Below are 16,065 nucleotides of genomic sequence, written 5' to 3'. Positions count from 1 at the left end.
TCAGATTCTGCTTGTCTTTGTTCTGAAAAGTTTCTTCTGGTCTTCATTTGCTAGAAGTTCCTAACTATTTACTTGTTCCATTTTTAGTTTGTTTAGACTATGTTATGTTGTTTTTATTCATCATCTTTCTTTTCTTTGGTGTCACAATTCATTCAGTTGCTTTAGCAGGATTAGTTTCTGTGTTCTGCTTAGTATTGACTTCTATTTTATGAGGAAAAGAGATGGACAAAGAGGATGGCAAGTTAACAAGGAAGAAGTACGGGTTACACAAAGTTATTTGTAAGGTCACCTGGGATACAATATGCTTTCTGGTGTGTGCAGTTTTCTTCTGGGCTTGGTGTGATCTGTGTTTATCGTCTCTGTAACATGGTGTCAAACATCTGCAATACCTGTAGAGGTGTTGCCGAAGGCTTTCACAATCAATATTTCTATGTGATGAACCCTTTTCAGTTGCTGTCATTGCTTTAACTTTTTTGAGTGGAAACACAATGGTAAATAGGTTTCAGATAATCTCATAAACTGCACATTTAAGCACTATCTTTTGACTTTAAGGATAATATATTAAAAGACATTAGCTTTTAAATACAGACAAAACTGTATTTAATACCAGATGACACAAAAGGTGGTACTTCATATCCAGTTAGATTTATCTGGCTGTTTCCTGTTTCAGTTGCAAGTAGTTTATTTGAATTACATTTGGTGTGCTGTTGCCCTACATTAAGAATCCCGTGTTACATCTTAGAAAAACACATTCAGTATTTTTCCCACAATTTCGTGTGTCTGATTTCATGTCAGTATTTGCCTACTAGCTGTGTATTTATTGGTGTTGTGGCCCAGTTTAATTGCTACTCATTTTTCTGCTGTAGTTTCTGGGAATCTACTTGTTTCTGTATGAGTTTTTTACCTATTACACCTGTTTTTGCAAAAAGCTATTACTAGTTTATACATTAGAGTTGTAAAAATTGAAATAAGTGTTTCCAAGATACACAGATTCAGAAATCAGAGATGACTGTGTAGATGTTGTGGTAAGTGTATTGTGTAGTCTTTCCAGTTCTTTGTTGAAGTGGGGAAAACTATTTTGCTGCATGGGTGAAAAACATTTTAATTTGCATTTTAGTTGATTGTTGAGTTTGGAATCCTTGATGTGAAATGTTTGCAATAACCTTGAGCAATGAAGTTCTGTGTCAATCAGATGCATGGCTTAGTTAAAAGTATTATTGTTAAGACATTAGTACACGTTATCTCAGCATGATTTTAACATGGAAGTAAAACAAATGACACCGATGTTGGTGACGACCATTTAAGGTGGGTGCTGAGAACCACAACAGTTTAGTGAGCATGAAATTATTTCTGAATTGCTCCCATGTTGCTGTTGATTGTCTTTATGAAATAACTAGTTGGTGCATTTGTTTGTATGAATGAGCTGGTCTGTGGAATACTAGAAATTCAAGTATTTATTTTGTGCTACTCTGTATTCTTGAGAGGCATAAAAGTTTTTGATTGTTTGTATGTAACCAGAAAAAAAACAAACTTTAATTTTATTATCAGGAGTGTACTCTAATTGCAGCAGGTTGATAGCAAATGAGTATTTCCAGCCTAATGGACTAATGCCAAATGTGTGCTAGCCTGGTGGCCTAATGCCACTAGTGCAGGGCACATCTCGTGTGGGTCAATTAATGCTTATATATATAAAATCTAATTTGAAAACTGAATTTTTAACAATTGCAGTAAAACCAAGTCCAACAGAACTTTGGGAACTGAAAAGAAAATATATTACTATAGGCTTTCTTTTTGCAATTTAAGAAATACCAAGATTTCCATGACATTAACATCAGGGTCGTATTCATGTAAGCGATTTGGGCTCAAGTCTAGTTCTCCGGATGATTCAGAAGGGAATGTCAAATTGTAAGCAGTAATCATTCTCTTCTGTATTTCTCTCCTAACTGAAGCCTTTCTAGACTGTACAAGGTTATTTTCAATTCATAGAAGAGTAAGGTTGCTTCAGAGTTAAGAAACAGAAGACATTTAGCATTCTGAAAAACTGCATTGAGAATGTATTTGCTGAAGTGCTGTTTCAGGGTACTGCTGACAAGTTAATATATTCTCAACTTTTACTTTACCCAGTTTTACTGCCTTAGTATCAGTTTGCTAATTTGCTTTGTAACTGGGTAGTGGATATACTTAATCTTGGTGCAAAATACTTAATGTATTTCAGTTGATCAGTTAAGTATTTTGTTTATGATTTTTTATGATACAGAGCCAAATATTGTTTTCACAATTAACCTTGTGATTTTCTTAATGCATGTTGTGCATTCTGATCCCATAAAAGTGTAATAATTTTGCGTATTCTTAGAATTATTCTGGGAAATTAATCCTTCTTTTGACTGTTTTGTGATATGGTACGTGATACCATAAGAAAAACACTCATAATTTAGTCAAATACATTTTGATAAATCATCTTTTGAATGTTTTAAATATTTAGTATTTCTCTGAGGCTGATGGGGGCAATAGTATCAAATAGTTTCCAAATCATTCTCTTCAGAAAAAAAAGTAGTTGACTGGTGAGTGTTTTTAATTTTCCATTATACACTAAAGATGCACTGAATTCAGAATAATGTAACAGATTAATTAAATGAATTGCATTTAATTTTAATTCTGTTAATTTTCTTTTTAGAAGATATGCATGGTTTTACATGATACGTATTGAAAAAAAGCTGAAAAAGAGATACTTGGGGAAAAGGCACTTGCTTTATTTTTTTCTACCACAAAATCATGGTGTGTTTTTGATTACAAGTTGGCATGTGTTAATCACTGATTTTGAAATGTTTTTGCTAAGATAAAAAGTGCTAAGGCTCCCCAGATATGAAACATCAATTTTCAGCATTTTTTTAATCAAGCTAGTAATGTTAAAAAAAAGCTGAAACTCCCATGTGCAATTAGATTGTTTCAGTTTTATAGTCAGTGGAATAAAAGATATAACAGTTTTATTCCGTATGAAAGAAATGGGTTTTGGTTTTTTCATTATGTCATGTTTTATTCAGTATTTGAGACTGTTTGTCAGAATTTCTTTAGTGTTTCTTTGACAGTTCCCAGACCATTGATTATATACAGAGGTTTATCCCTTATTGGTTAATATTTTGCTATTTTATTTCCATGCAGACTTAGTAAAGACACAAGTAGTGCTTCATGTTGAAGAATGAAATTGCAAATAATTAGGTTTTCCATGAAAGGCATAATGAATGTGGTGTGGCAATGACATAAAATACAGGAAAGGGTTTATCTTTAGGTCAATGTGTAACAAGGAGCGTTAAGTTTCACAGGGTTCTTTGGGTCGAACTGGTTTTTTAAAGGAAAGTACGAGTACAAAGGTCTGGAGGTGTTCAAGGCCAGGCTGGGTGAGGCTCTGAGTGACCTGGTCTAGTGGGAGGTATGCCTGCCTATGGCGGGGGGTTTGGAGCAAGGTGATCTTTAAGGTCTTCTCCAACCCAAGCCTTTCTGTGATTCCACATCGTGAATTTGTAGTAAGTTATTGTTCTGATCTGCAGTATTTGCTGCAGTTGAATTTTAAACTACATCTGCAGTATATCACTGAGCACTTTTTTTGCTGTTTTGCTCCTTATTGATTCTGATTTGGTAATACTGAAAAGTCATTAGGAAAGAAACCTAGTAATTACTTACTGCAGTAGTAGTTTTTCTGTGTCTGTGGTCATTGAAACAAGATGCTTTGCACAGAGTATAGAATTAACACAGTGTTTAAAATGCTGCTGTTAAATTGGATTCCCACAGTATTTCTTTATTAAGGCAGGAAGAATGTTCTCAGTATCTGCTTTTGGAGTAAACTGTGAAGTTGTCAGAAGGGTAAGCAGTGCAGAAGAGGCTTAAAGAAGGAATTAAAAGAGAAGTAGTGGATGAATAAGAGTTGAAAAAAATTAGACTAGAAGAATAAAAAATCCCAAGAAATTATGAGAGGGAGAAGCTGGCAAAGATGCTTCTGTTTCAGTCACAGAATCATGGAATGGGTGAGGTTGGAAGGGACCACAGTGGGTAATCCGGTCCAGCCTCCCTGCTCAGGCAGGGTCATCCCGGAGCACACTGCACAGGATTGCATCCAGAGGCTCTGGAATATCCCCAGTGAGAGACTTCCCAGCCTCTGGGCAATCTGTTGCAGTGCTCAGTCACCCTCACAGTAAAGTTCTTCCTCGTGTTCAGGTGGAGCTTCCTGCGCATCAGTTTCTGCCCCTTGCCTCTTGTCCTGTTGCTTGGCACCACCCAGCAGAGCCTGGATCCACCCTCGGACTCCTCCCTTCCCACACTTACAGACCCTGAGGAGGTGCCCTCTCAGCCATCCCTGGGCTGAGCAGCTCCAGCTCCCTCAGTCTTCCTTCCTGGGCCGCTCCAGTCCCTCCGTCACCTCTGCTGGCCAGACTGGCTGCAGGGGCTCCCTGTCTGTCTCCTACTGAGGAGCCCAGAGCTGGGCACAGCATTCCAGATGTGCCTCACTGGGTCTGAGTAGAGGGGCAGGATCACCTCCCCTGACCCACCCACAGTGCCCTTCCAAACGTTGTCCTTCTTGGCACCGCTGGCTCATGGACAGCTTGTTGTCTGCCGGGAGCCCCAGGTCCGTCTGTGCAGAGCTGCTCTCCAGCAGGTCAGCCCCCAGCCTGTGCTGGTGCCTGGGTTATTCCTCCCCAGGAGCCGGACCCTGCATTTGCCCGTGTAAAATTCAGGTGCTTCTTCTCTGCCCCTCTCTCCAGCCTGTGGAGGCCCTTCTGCAGGGCTGCACAGCCCCTGGGTGTTGGCCTCTCCTCCCAGCTTTGTGTCCTCAGCAAACGTGCTGAGGAGACATCCTCCCCTTCATGAAAGTCCTTGATAAATAAGCTGAAAATACTGGGCCCAGTGTTGAACCTTGAGGTCCAGTCACAGGTAAGTACTGAGCTTTGGTGCTTGTTCATTTATACTGTTCAGATCTCCACTGGATTTTGGAGTCAATACCCTTCTATTTTTTATCAGGAAGGAAATAACTTAAGAAGGTAGGCTTCTGCTTAAGTACCTTTTAATTTCTACATTGACTCTTCATTTGACTCTCAAAAATAAATTGGCTGTCAAAAAAGAAATTGATGTGGTCTGCTGTCACTATTGCCAGTGTGACCTTGTCTTGCGCGTTTATTTCTGTCCTGAATGCGAGTACTATTTCTCTTGCTTCAGACAAGTATTGGCACTGATTATGCTCTAAATTTGCTTTCAGTATGGAGCTCCTGAAGTGGTGCAGAATGTATTTATGGACCCCACTGTCCTTTTAAGATGTTGGATTACAGTAACAGTGTGAAAAATGAGCTGTTATCAGTTTGGACTTTGCACACGTTTTGGAAAGAATGGGGAACCTAGCTATGGCAGTTCAAAAGTGTGGGTTTTCAGAACACTGAGGTTTGTGCTCATCTTTTGTGTATGCAACTTCAGTGTCCAAATATGCTGTAATAGGGTTGGAATTGCAGTTTTTTAAATGGAAGTGCATATGCTTATGGTCAAATTACATCATTCTTCTTGTTTTCTTTGTAATTTAAGGAAAAATACCTTGTTAACCAAGGGAAACAGTATGTGTTCTTGTAAGATTTGATTTATCAGAGGAAGTGAATTTTACTAGAAATAAAAGGTTTATGAATAATGTTATTCTTACAGGTTATGATTCTGAAGTCTATGGTGAAATACAGGAGGATCTTACTGTATATTTCTAGGCTCAGATCTTAAAAACTCTGTGAGAAACTGATACATGGCACAATTGCGTTACATTTTAATTTTATCTGAATCAAAAAACCTTGAAAAATTCCAATGTTTTGAAGGTGCCAGTAATAACATCTGGTTTTAGTTTAAATTCTTTATTCAGTTATGTTAATGTTACTAAGAATTTTGCTTCAAAAACGATGAATAGAGTAGATTCAATTGCAAGTAAAGGACATGGGGGGTGGTGTTGGTTTTCATTTCATTTTGGGTTTTCGGTTTTGGGTGTTGTTTTGTTGTTTCTGGGGTTTGTGTGTGAATTTGGTTTGTTTTCTGTCAGGGTATTTGTCTGTGTCTGAAATAATGTTCCAAAGAATAGAGGAAGGCTCTAACTTACTGCCATGTTAATTTCTTGTGAAGTGTATGGATCTGGTTTTATAATCAAGTTTGAAAAGTATTTACTATTGTTAGCAAGATATCTGTGAAGGGGAAAAGATGTGGCTACTATAGTCTTTTTCTTGAACACTGAAGTGTATTCACAGGTGGTACTGAAAAGGGAAGTTCACTTTACGGTAGGACTTGTTACAGAAAAATCCTCTTGTTCATTGGGTTCACAAAACAAACAGCATATGGCAAATCATTTAACAGCCTTCCAGTTCTGTAACTATTTACGTAACTGGTCCCGTGGACTCTGGTTTTCTGAAGTACTGAACAGTGTCTGCTCCCTTTTAGTGGGGAGTGTGCTCAGAACAGTCCATGGCAATTAACTCTGTTAGTATTTGCAGCCTTTCCTACACCACAAAAGGCTAATGATTAAATTCAATAAAATTGGAAGGGCTGATCAGAACACCTATGTACAGGTATCTTACTCTGAGTGGTTTAGAACAGCAAATATTTGTTTACAAGCTATGTAGGTACAGTTGTATCTTTTGAATAACAATAGCAACAAATGTAAGGTTTATGCCTTTGTCTTAAGTCTGTCTGATAGGAGCTGATAATAACACTAGGAAATACCTTCTCTTATTCCAGCTCCATTCTCTATAGCTTCCTTCACTGTATAGGAGGAGAGAGTAGTTGAGACAGTTTATCAGAGCTGTGCTGAATGAGGAGGTTTTGTCTGTGTGTCTGTGCTGAGAGCGGAAAGATTCATGTTACAGGAAGAAGCACTATATTTTGTTCCTGTACCAAGTCCTTGTAGGTTTACTGTGGGTATTGTAATTACACCTATTGTGAGAAATTAACTAAAAGTTAAGAGCAGGATATGTTTGTTATAGTCTTGTGCTGTAAGTTTTATTTTATGAGTTCATTGTTCACTTCAGTTGCTGTGTAGAAATAGTGCCATGAATTGTATTTTTTTTATGGAACTGTTGACAGGAATTTAAGATTCTAAATAATGAACATCTTATTAAATACATATGAGGAAAGTTATAAGGGATATACTATGCATATACCTTGCTCTCTGTCAAAATGAAGTTGTACTGGTGATACTCAATGCCTGGATTCTGTATAGATGTTTTTACACTATATTTGTCCTAATTGTCAGAACCATAAGCAGTATGATTCAACCCATACTAGATAGATTCTTTTCTGTCTGACTATTCTATTGAGACAAAGCCTAAAGATGCATCTTTTAAGTGTGAAACCCACTAAATTCACTTGTCTGCCTGGGATTTCTCTGTCATACTTGTAAAACAGTTTATAATTTTAAAGTCAGTTGAAAATGGTATCCTGCAGTCTACTTAATAGCTGAGCAGATAAATACAAGGAAGTGATATTTGGATGAGAGGGAAGTTGCCACTCTCCCTTATTTTTCACCTCCCCCATCTGGCAGAAAGTACTTCCTTGTTTTAAATTTGTATCAGGCATCTTGGCTTTTTGATGAGTTCAGAGCTGTGACCCTGTTATAGTTCTAAACTGTAGCAAAGTCTATAGAATAGCCTCTAAGTGATATGTAAGCTAGGTTGTTTTAAATGTCATATTTCAGTTCAGTAAAACTCATTAAGTAGTGCAGTGTAAGCTGGGTCTCGTGGCATTGCAGCTGGACATGTTGTAATACAATTTGTACAGAGTTGTGTATGCACATGCAAAGCTGGTGGATCTTGTTTTCTGAGTTTGTGATGTAGAGCAGGTGTTCTGTAATATTCTGTGTGCAAACATTTTATCTCTCCCCTATTGCCTTGCTTTGTACCACTGAGACAAATGTTGTCTTGAGCACACTGTTCACTCCCTTAGTCTATGGAGAGGAAAAAAACCAGTGCATACTCTGCTTGTTAGATGTTATGCCAGGCTGGCCAGAGCAGGAATTTAACCCTTCACTGAAGAAGTCAGTAGGTGAAATCCCTTTCTTGTTTCTGCAAGTTTTGAAAAAACAGATCCTCCCGAATGCAAAAATAGATTAAGTCACATGTGCAAGAACTGGAGGAGTATTAGAGTTGCTTACTCAGTCAGTCTCCTGTGCATGCATTTTTAATAATACTGTGGAAGTATCTGTAGTTGGTGGGGAGGAATTTGAAAGTTTTGAAAGGTTTCAGTAATTTCAACAAGGATTCTGTAGTCATACACTTAAACATTCACCACCATGTACATTACATGTAAAGTCATGTAATAATATTTTGTAACTGAAGAGCTAAATGATTGTTTACAAATTTCTTCAAAAATAAAAGTCTTGCATCAGTGCTTTCCAAGCTAGAGAATTTGTTCTTGCAGATTTTCTGTAGGCTACCATTAATCATGCAGTAAATGTGTTGGTTTTGCAGAGAACTTCTGCTCCACATGAGGCCTCACATGGCTGTTGGTCATACAGCAAATTCAGTATTCTACTGCCCCGTTGATATATAAACTCTCTGCTTTATAATCTGTTATTCTAGTGTTACTGGAAATACGGGATTTCCGCTGGATATTTCTTATAACGAGCAACAGCATCTCTAAGCGTTGTACAAACAGTAGTAGCATTTTTTTACTGTGATGCATGATATCATATTTACTTCATTTGGGATTAAACATAGTCTTCCTGTCTCCTATTTCAAGTGACATAACTAGGACTAAAATGTGCTTATGCTTCAGCCTGTTTATTAACAACCTTCAGCCATTCCCAGAAGAGTCAGGAAGTGCCTGTTTTCTGGCTTGGCTATGGTGAAAATAAGATTTCTTGGTATTTAGGGGAATGGACGTAATTGCATCCTTTGTATATACAAGGCAAGTGCCCCTGTCTTAAGATGGCAACTATTTTGATGCAATAATGCTCAAAAATATGTGGTTTGTGATCTGCTATTGTCTTGGATAGAAATGTTTGAAAATGGTCTGTTTTAAGTTAGCGTGGGAACTAATCTTAAAATAGAACGTGTTTCAGAATTAAGCTTTGGTTCAAATGCAGATAAGAATCAAGTATTCTAACAATCTCTATTAAGAACGTATGGGAAAAAAAACTGGCTAAGTTTCTTAAAAAAAAAATTCTTCCCAATTAGAAGTTGAATGAAGTTAGTTGAAAGCTGAGTGTGTTTTGATCCAGTTGACAAAGTAGGATTCCCCGATCTGCATTTTGCATATGATTGTATTCTAGTGATACTCACTGCATATGAGTGTGTGTGTGTATTTTTCTCAAGTGGTGGTCATAAGGGTCCTAATCTGGCTATTTGGGACACAGTACTTACCTCTTTCCTAGCTCGTAGGCAAAGGTGTTGCAGCTGGTACGCACCCACGGTGGAGAACTGTTCATTGACGTGCACAATGGGAAGCGGCTGTGATGGGTGGCGGAGAGGAAGGAGGCCTGAACTGTGTTCTGGCTACTGCACACTGTGGTGTAGGTCTTCCTGAGGAGGAGGAGGTGGTGTGTTTAGGGAATAGCCCTCCCTACAGTGTGTGACAGGCTCTGAGCCTGCTGTGGGACTACGTAGCGGGGTCATCTGAGTGAAGAAGAGAGCAGGCCTGTAGGTACTGCAAAGAAGTGGGGTTTTCCTTCCTTGAGTTTGAATCCTGATGCAGTGAGGTAAAGATACTGTTCTTATGAATGTGACCATCTGTTAACTGAAGAATTCTGGAGATTATTCATTAACAGGGCAAATAGGAGTGGTTGTTGAGATACCCTCTGCAGCAGTGTGTTCCTTTCCTCTCTCGTTTTAACATTGGTGTTCAGTGTCCCAGTTGTGAACCTTTTCAGTTTGCTCTGCTGGTGGGAAACTCTTGCTGGTAAAGTCTAATGATTAGTCCCGCTGATCCACTCGGTGGCACGGGTGAACTGGAGTGCACAGCTGTAATCTCTAATGTTTTTCAGCTGATCTGCTAATCTCTGGAAGCAGAACTTGATTCTTTTGTAATTATGGCTGCTCATTTCAAAAGCAGTCACAAATGTTTCCCACAGGTATTCTGTCTGGGGCAGATTCCTGCTCTTTCCTGGAGACTAAATGTGTCACACCTGTGAAGTTGTTCAGTCTCAAACGTTTAAGACATCCCCTCCTGCCAGGCCTGACTTCGATCTGGCGTTTCCAAAGCAGTTCCTTTGCTGCTGGTCTGGGAACATCTTTATGGAGGAAAACAGTCTCAGTGTTTCTCTTCCTCAATTGCATCTCTCCATTTTTAGCTCTGCTTTAGAAAGCTGACCTGCTGTATACATTATCTTACAGCATGGCTGGATCTCCAGTGGTTCAGTACTTTTTTGAGCTTTTTGCTCACTTTATCATGGAAATGTTTCTCTAATCATAGAAATCGGCTTTTTAAAATTGAAGTTGAATGTGATACTGCTTTTTAAAAATACATGCTAAAGCTTAACAGGCAAATAGATTTTTCATACTGTGTTGATACTATGAATTTATTAATTCTTCCTCAGAGCAAAGTAGTCTTTTGTCCAGCTAAAAGTGATTTTTAAATTCCTGTTGTTTTCCTTTTGCATATTAAACACTGTGCATTTCTAGCAGAGTTTCTCGCTTAAATATTTTCAAACTACAATAGAGTGTGCTGTTAATACCAGTGTCTTAATTTTTGTAAGCGAAGTAGCTCCATGTCCTCAAGGTCAACCTACAAACTCCTCTCCGAAATTCTTTTTGGGAATTATTCTTCTTTTCATGTCTCAAAAAGACTAGCAGATTTTCTTCATAGTATCCTGTACAATCTATAATGAACTTCTAATATGAAATTAAAATTGAAGTACTGTTTAATTTATGTATATGAACAAGTTACTTTTTTTCTCATCTCAATCTAAGTGCCTCTGCTTTATTTTCAGTGTCATTATGGCTTTTGATGTTGCTGCCGTGAACCTTCTAATTGATATTAATTTTTTAGTCTATAAAATACTTAGCCTTTAAGTTTGCTCACAGCACATTTTTTCCTCTCTCTTAACTGTAATACCCAGATTATTTTCAGAGAGGAATGAGGTATAATTTGCAGATTAGTCTGGAGCTACAATCCAGAACTCGTAGAAAGCAGGAAAGCAAAACACTTTCTTTTTTGTTCTTGATATAGAAACAGCTCTTTGTTAGTTTTTAGATGTGAAGCTAACAGGGTGTTTTGAAAAGATAAAGTACTGTTTAGCTGGAAGCAGCTTTTGTCTGCCTGTTAGGAAGAAGCACATTGCAGTTGCAAGGAAAAAAGAAAGACCTAACCAAATTGATAATTATGAAAACAAACAGGCAGGAATACAGAGAAATGATAATCAGTTCAGACAGTAAAATAAAAGAGCTATTATCCCAGGATAGAAAAGGAAGCAGGAATGCATGAAGATAGAGACAAAAGTAGAAACCAGACAGTGAAGAGGTATCCACAAAGAGAAACTGAAATGTATTGTCAGAAGTAGATTAGTGTAATGTGTTCTAATTAAAATACAATTTTATAATTAACTTGTCCTGAAGACAATAGAGAAAGGTATAATATATTATCCTGGTAAGTTCTCATTAATATATTAATGGATGATTATGGTTCCCATAACTTTTAATGTAGTGCATCAGGTAGTTCTTTGTACAAACACAGCAAGATTTTTTGGGTTTTGTTTCCTCTTTTGAAATAAAGAAATTTACTTGGAGATACCAAGTGAAGCAGTGAATCATTTGAAGGCCTTGATCATTATCTAAAAATAAAAAAATAAAAATCAAGCTGCATAATGCTTCATAATTCAGCTTCAGAATTTTATTTCATAAGAGTTTTATAAAATCTTAATATGTTAAATAGTCTCTTTATAATGTTTTTAACTTAAAGTATTTAACTTCTTGAATAGAGTTGGGTGTTACAAAGCAGTCTTTTTTTCTTTTGCAGTGGTGCTCACGCAGGAAAAAAAAGACATTATGCAGAATTTAACCTATCATTTAAATTTATCCATAATTCAGGTTCATGTGATAAACCCTCATGGGCATTAATTGAGTAACCAAGAAGTGCTAAGATTGGTATTAAGTATCTAATCACCCACATTTCCTCACTTGGCTTTCTGTGGATTTGTAATTAATTGTGTGGTTAAATAAGTCATGGCTTTTCATAAGGTGATAATAAAATACAACATCTATATCCACAAATGCACTGGGGCTTTTTTGGTGCAAAGTGTTTTGAATTTTTTTTTCCCTGAACCAAGACCTGATTGCTGCTTTTCTATCCTCTGAACACTGGCATAGTACCTATTTCATTATACCAGCCTGCATAAGGGTTAAGAATTCAAGGAGCAAAAGACAGGATTCACTTGGAAGTTTAGACTGACTGTGCAGCCTGGAGAACAAAGAATTGGGAAAAAAACCTCATCTTGAGCCAGTGCTTCAAAAGTGCAAATAAGATCACTTGGGTAACTGCAGACTAAAATTGTGGTCAGATAAAAGTGTGGAAGTAATGATGTACAGTTGAGTCAACAGAGAATAAAATGATGGTGGAATAATTAATGCAAAGTATCCTCATTTCAAATAAAATGTTTTATTAAGTAGATATTGCAGGTGTAATTAATTTTGATAGGTTTCTGAAACCTGTAAGTCAATGTACTTCAATGTTTAATGTGATTCTTAAAACTTTCAGCTGTATTGTCTGTAGGTCAGTGAAATGGGAGACTAATTTGAAAGCAATTCAATGTTAATGCAGTTAGCTAGTTTACATATTGTAAAGGAATAAATTAGTGAAACAGAAGGATTTTTTTTAGAGAATGATATCACCGTCCTAGCTTTAAATGCAAGTAGAATTGCTTTCTGAAGTTGATGAAAGCTAGGAACATTAACCCCTAAAATATCTCAATCTTGTCTAATGCTTTTTATTTGAAACTCCCACACTAGTCCAGTGTCTGGACTAGCAGCTTTGGGAAGACTAAACGTCCAGTATTTATGCTGTAACATGCTGTCTCTGATGAGATCTCCCATGTTTTTCTTTTTCCTGGCTCTTGAGGCGTGTTTGGAGAAAAAACAAGTGTCAGTAAGAGGAGGAGAGCAAATCTCGAGTTTAACCAGGAGAGTCTGTTTTGTCTTGGGTGCAGGTTTGAGTCAGGTTCACTCTTGGCTTTGATGCTTCAGCTGCTATGTTTGTAAAGCTTCTTGATGTCTGCAAACACGTGATAAGTTTAGAACGGCAAACCCAGAGTGTTTATAACACTGATCTATGTTTTCAGTAAATAATCTGGAAGTAGAATTTAGGTAGGTGACATCTGTTTTGGAATGGTCTGTTTTGACCTACTGCAAACTTGTTGTCGAGTGTCAGATTTGTTTGTTTGTAACGGAGAGGCTTTGGACTACATTCCATTTTTGAGTGGGCAGTTTCTACTAGGGCCACCATCCATTTGCTGACCTTAATCGTCTCAATAATAGTCAGCTGCCGTTTTAATAAAGTTTTTTACAAAAACTATCTGCTCAGCTGCCAAGGGGTGTGGGCAGTTACTAGACAAACATCAATATATATTTGCTTGGAAATACTGTTGAGAGCATGCTTCATTATCAAGGTGTAGATAGCCAGATATTGTGGGATGTGCTTTTTTTTAATAACCTGCTGATTGCTAGTTAATGCAGTTTTCATATTTCTTAGAAAGGACCTAGCCAAATTAATACACTGACATATTTATTTTGAAATTACAGACCTAAATTTCATTGGAACTATTTGGTCTGTTTTCTTGTCTGTACAGCATTGCCTGATTTTTGACTATTTTTTTTCCATTGAAGACATCACTTCTATCTCAGTGCATTAGTTTGACCTCCTTTGTAGCAGTCTGGAAGATTTGTTGTTTGTGTTCAGGTACAAAAAAAAAAAAAAGCTTTTTGCTTAACTGAGGTCCAGAGCTCAAACGTGAGTTTCTAGGGAGAGATTAAAGGAGTAAATTTGTGACTCCCCTCTGGAAGCCTTTCTGAAAAGGCCAGTCCTTTTTGCTTATTCGTTGATGTTGCCTTGATCTTTTGCTCATTTATCTCAGTGGCTTTACAGAACGGTGTAAGGTGTTTCTTGTGACTGCAGTCTTTCATTCACTGGTTTATTGTTTATAGAGATTTTGAAAACTTGTGAAGCTTGTGGGATAATCCAACAAAGCTGTCTTTGCACAGAACATACTGTTTCTAGAATCAGATTAAGAAGAGGAATTAAGGGGGGAAAAAAAGAGTCTTTGTCATGTAGTCAGTGATGAAATCCTTGTAGTAAAGCGTGATAGCTTGTCAAATGTAATTTTCATATTAATAGCAGATCTTGAAGGAAGTTTGAGCAGTGGAGTCCTTTTTTGTTTCAACAAAATATTTGGAAAGCCGCTGTCTCTGGTTGCATGTTTGGAAACATGAGTAATGTGGTGTTCCCTAATGCTAATGAAACCTTAGCAACAAATGAGAGCTTTGTGGTCTAAAGAGCTTAAGTAGGACAGCAAAGGCTTTGTTCTACTGTGTGCTGAAGGAAGTCAGTTCCTTTTAATGGTATTAGGTATTGACTTCATGCCAAAAGCATCTTTTACAAACTACTTTTGGATGCTAGGTTAATTTTGTAAGAGTAATTACACAAATGAGTGGAGTATAAAAAAGAAAGGCTTCTTGAGATTGATACATATTTGTGCATACTTGCAGATGTGGTTTAATGCCACAGCCTGGTGGCTGTCTCCCTATCCCCACACTCAAACAATGCATGTGCAGTTTCTCTAAAGGCAGTAGCAGTAATGTCCCTTTATTTGACATAAGATATTTCGAGTGGAAATGTCCAGTTGGTACAAAATGTACAAATCAGAATAACGTGAGATACAGGCCATGGTTTCCCAAAGATGTTGAAATCTGCTCTTCAGTCCCTCTCCCATCTCTTGGCTGGTTCTGTGGTGAAGCATCAGGGAAAGCGGTTGTGATTTTGGTGGGGAGAGTGGTGCAGAGGCTGGTGGTAGAACAGGATGGATGCTTTTGGTTGGCAGTATTTGCATGCCATTGGCCTGAAGTGTTCAAGGCACTAATGGCTGTGGTCATCAGTCTGTGGTGTAGGGTGCTGAGACCTGCAAGGCAACACTTGAGAGCAACCTTAATCTTGTTAGGCTATTTTTATTTTCGTTGGTTATATAGCTGTGTTCACCTGGTATCTCTTTAAGTGAATGTGTGTTCCTTGAGTCTTAGGCCTTGCAGGATTTCACGGCATTCTTTGGTTTAGCCGTAGATCATCCTACTGCGTGTTGAAATTGAACTTAAATTGCTAAGCTAGAAGTCTACATCGTTCTTTGGGTTCAGGCAAGCTACTGAGCCTGCAAGAGATAGCCTCTGATAAACAGCCTTCAGAGCTTTTTTTCGTGTAAGTTAATTAAACTTTGAACTTATTTGGTTTCTTGGTTTTTTGCCTTTTTCTGCTTTTTTAAAGTTTCCTGTGAAGTGTATTTGGATTCAGCCTCTACAGGACACAAACTCTGACGTTTCAGTTACTTGTCTTTTTGAATTACTAAATAACTGCTAATTTTAAATGCTGTTGTGAACTGAAAATCCTTGATTTTTTTTTACTGTGGTAGATTATTGCAGCATACAACACAAGTATGTGTTAGACTAAAAATGTTTGCTAGATGGTATTTTGTGCCTTTGTTTCCTCCTGCCTAATTCCAAACCCCCGCCCATATTTCTGCTTGGTTTTTGACTTTTCAACTTGTCCTAATTAGTATATCCTCCACCTGTTGATCAGTACAGAGTGCAGTGAAAGATTGGTTTTGAAGATGGTTTAATGTATTAAAAATGCCCTTTTTTTTTGAAATGTAGTTTATTTTTGGTTGTCTCTCTTCTTTGTGTTGAGCTTTACTGTATCTTTATTAATTACTAAGGACAGGTTTGCTTTCTTTGGAATCTCCTGTTCGAGCTGGTCATGAGCTGTGTGTATAGTGTTGATTTAATAAATGTTGTTGATATGCAGACTACACCCAACTTAGTCATGCTGCTAAAATTGATGTTATTTTTCTTTCACTGGATAATTCTAAGA

At 37.5% G+C, this 16,065-nt stretch overlaps 1 protein-coding gene across 3 annotated transcripts in view; it reads left to right on the top strand.

The window, feature by feature from the left end:
* Positions 1-16,065, top strand: part of FNBP1L (formin binding protein 1 like) — a 57,324-nt gene that overhangs the window by 12,375 nt on the left and 28,884 nt on the right. The gene's annotated exons all lie outside the window — the stretch shown is intronic.

The sequence above is a fragment of the Chamaea fasciata genome, unplaced genomic scaffold (genome assembly GCF_029207755.1).
Source record: "Chamaea fasciata isolate MVZ Bird 193981 ecotype frontalis unplaced genomic scaffold, bChaFas1.0.hap1 SCAF_10, whole genome shotgun sequence".
In the NCBI taxonomy this organism is placed as follows: Eukaryota; Metazoa; Chordata; class Aves; order Passeriformes; family Sylviidae; genus Chamaea; species Chamaea fasciata.
Note: the sequence above shows the minus strand (reverse complement) of the source record. Positions and strands in the feature narration are given on the sequence as shown.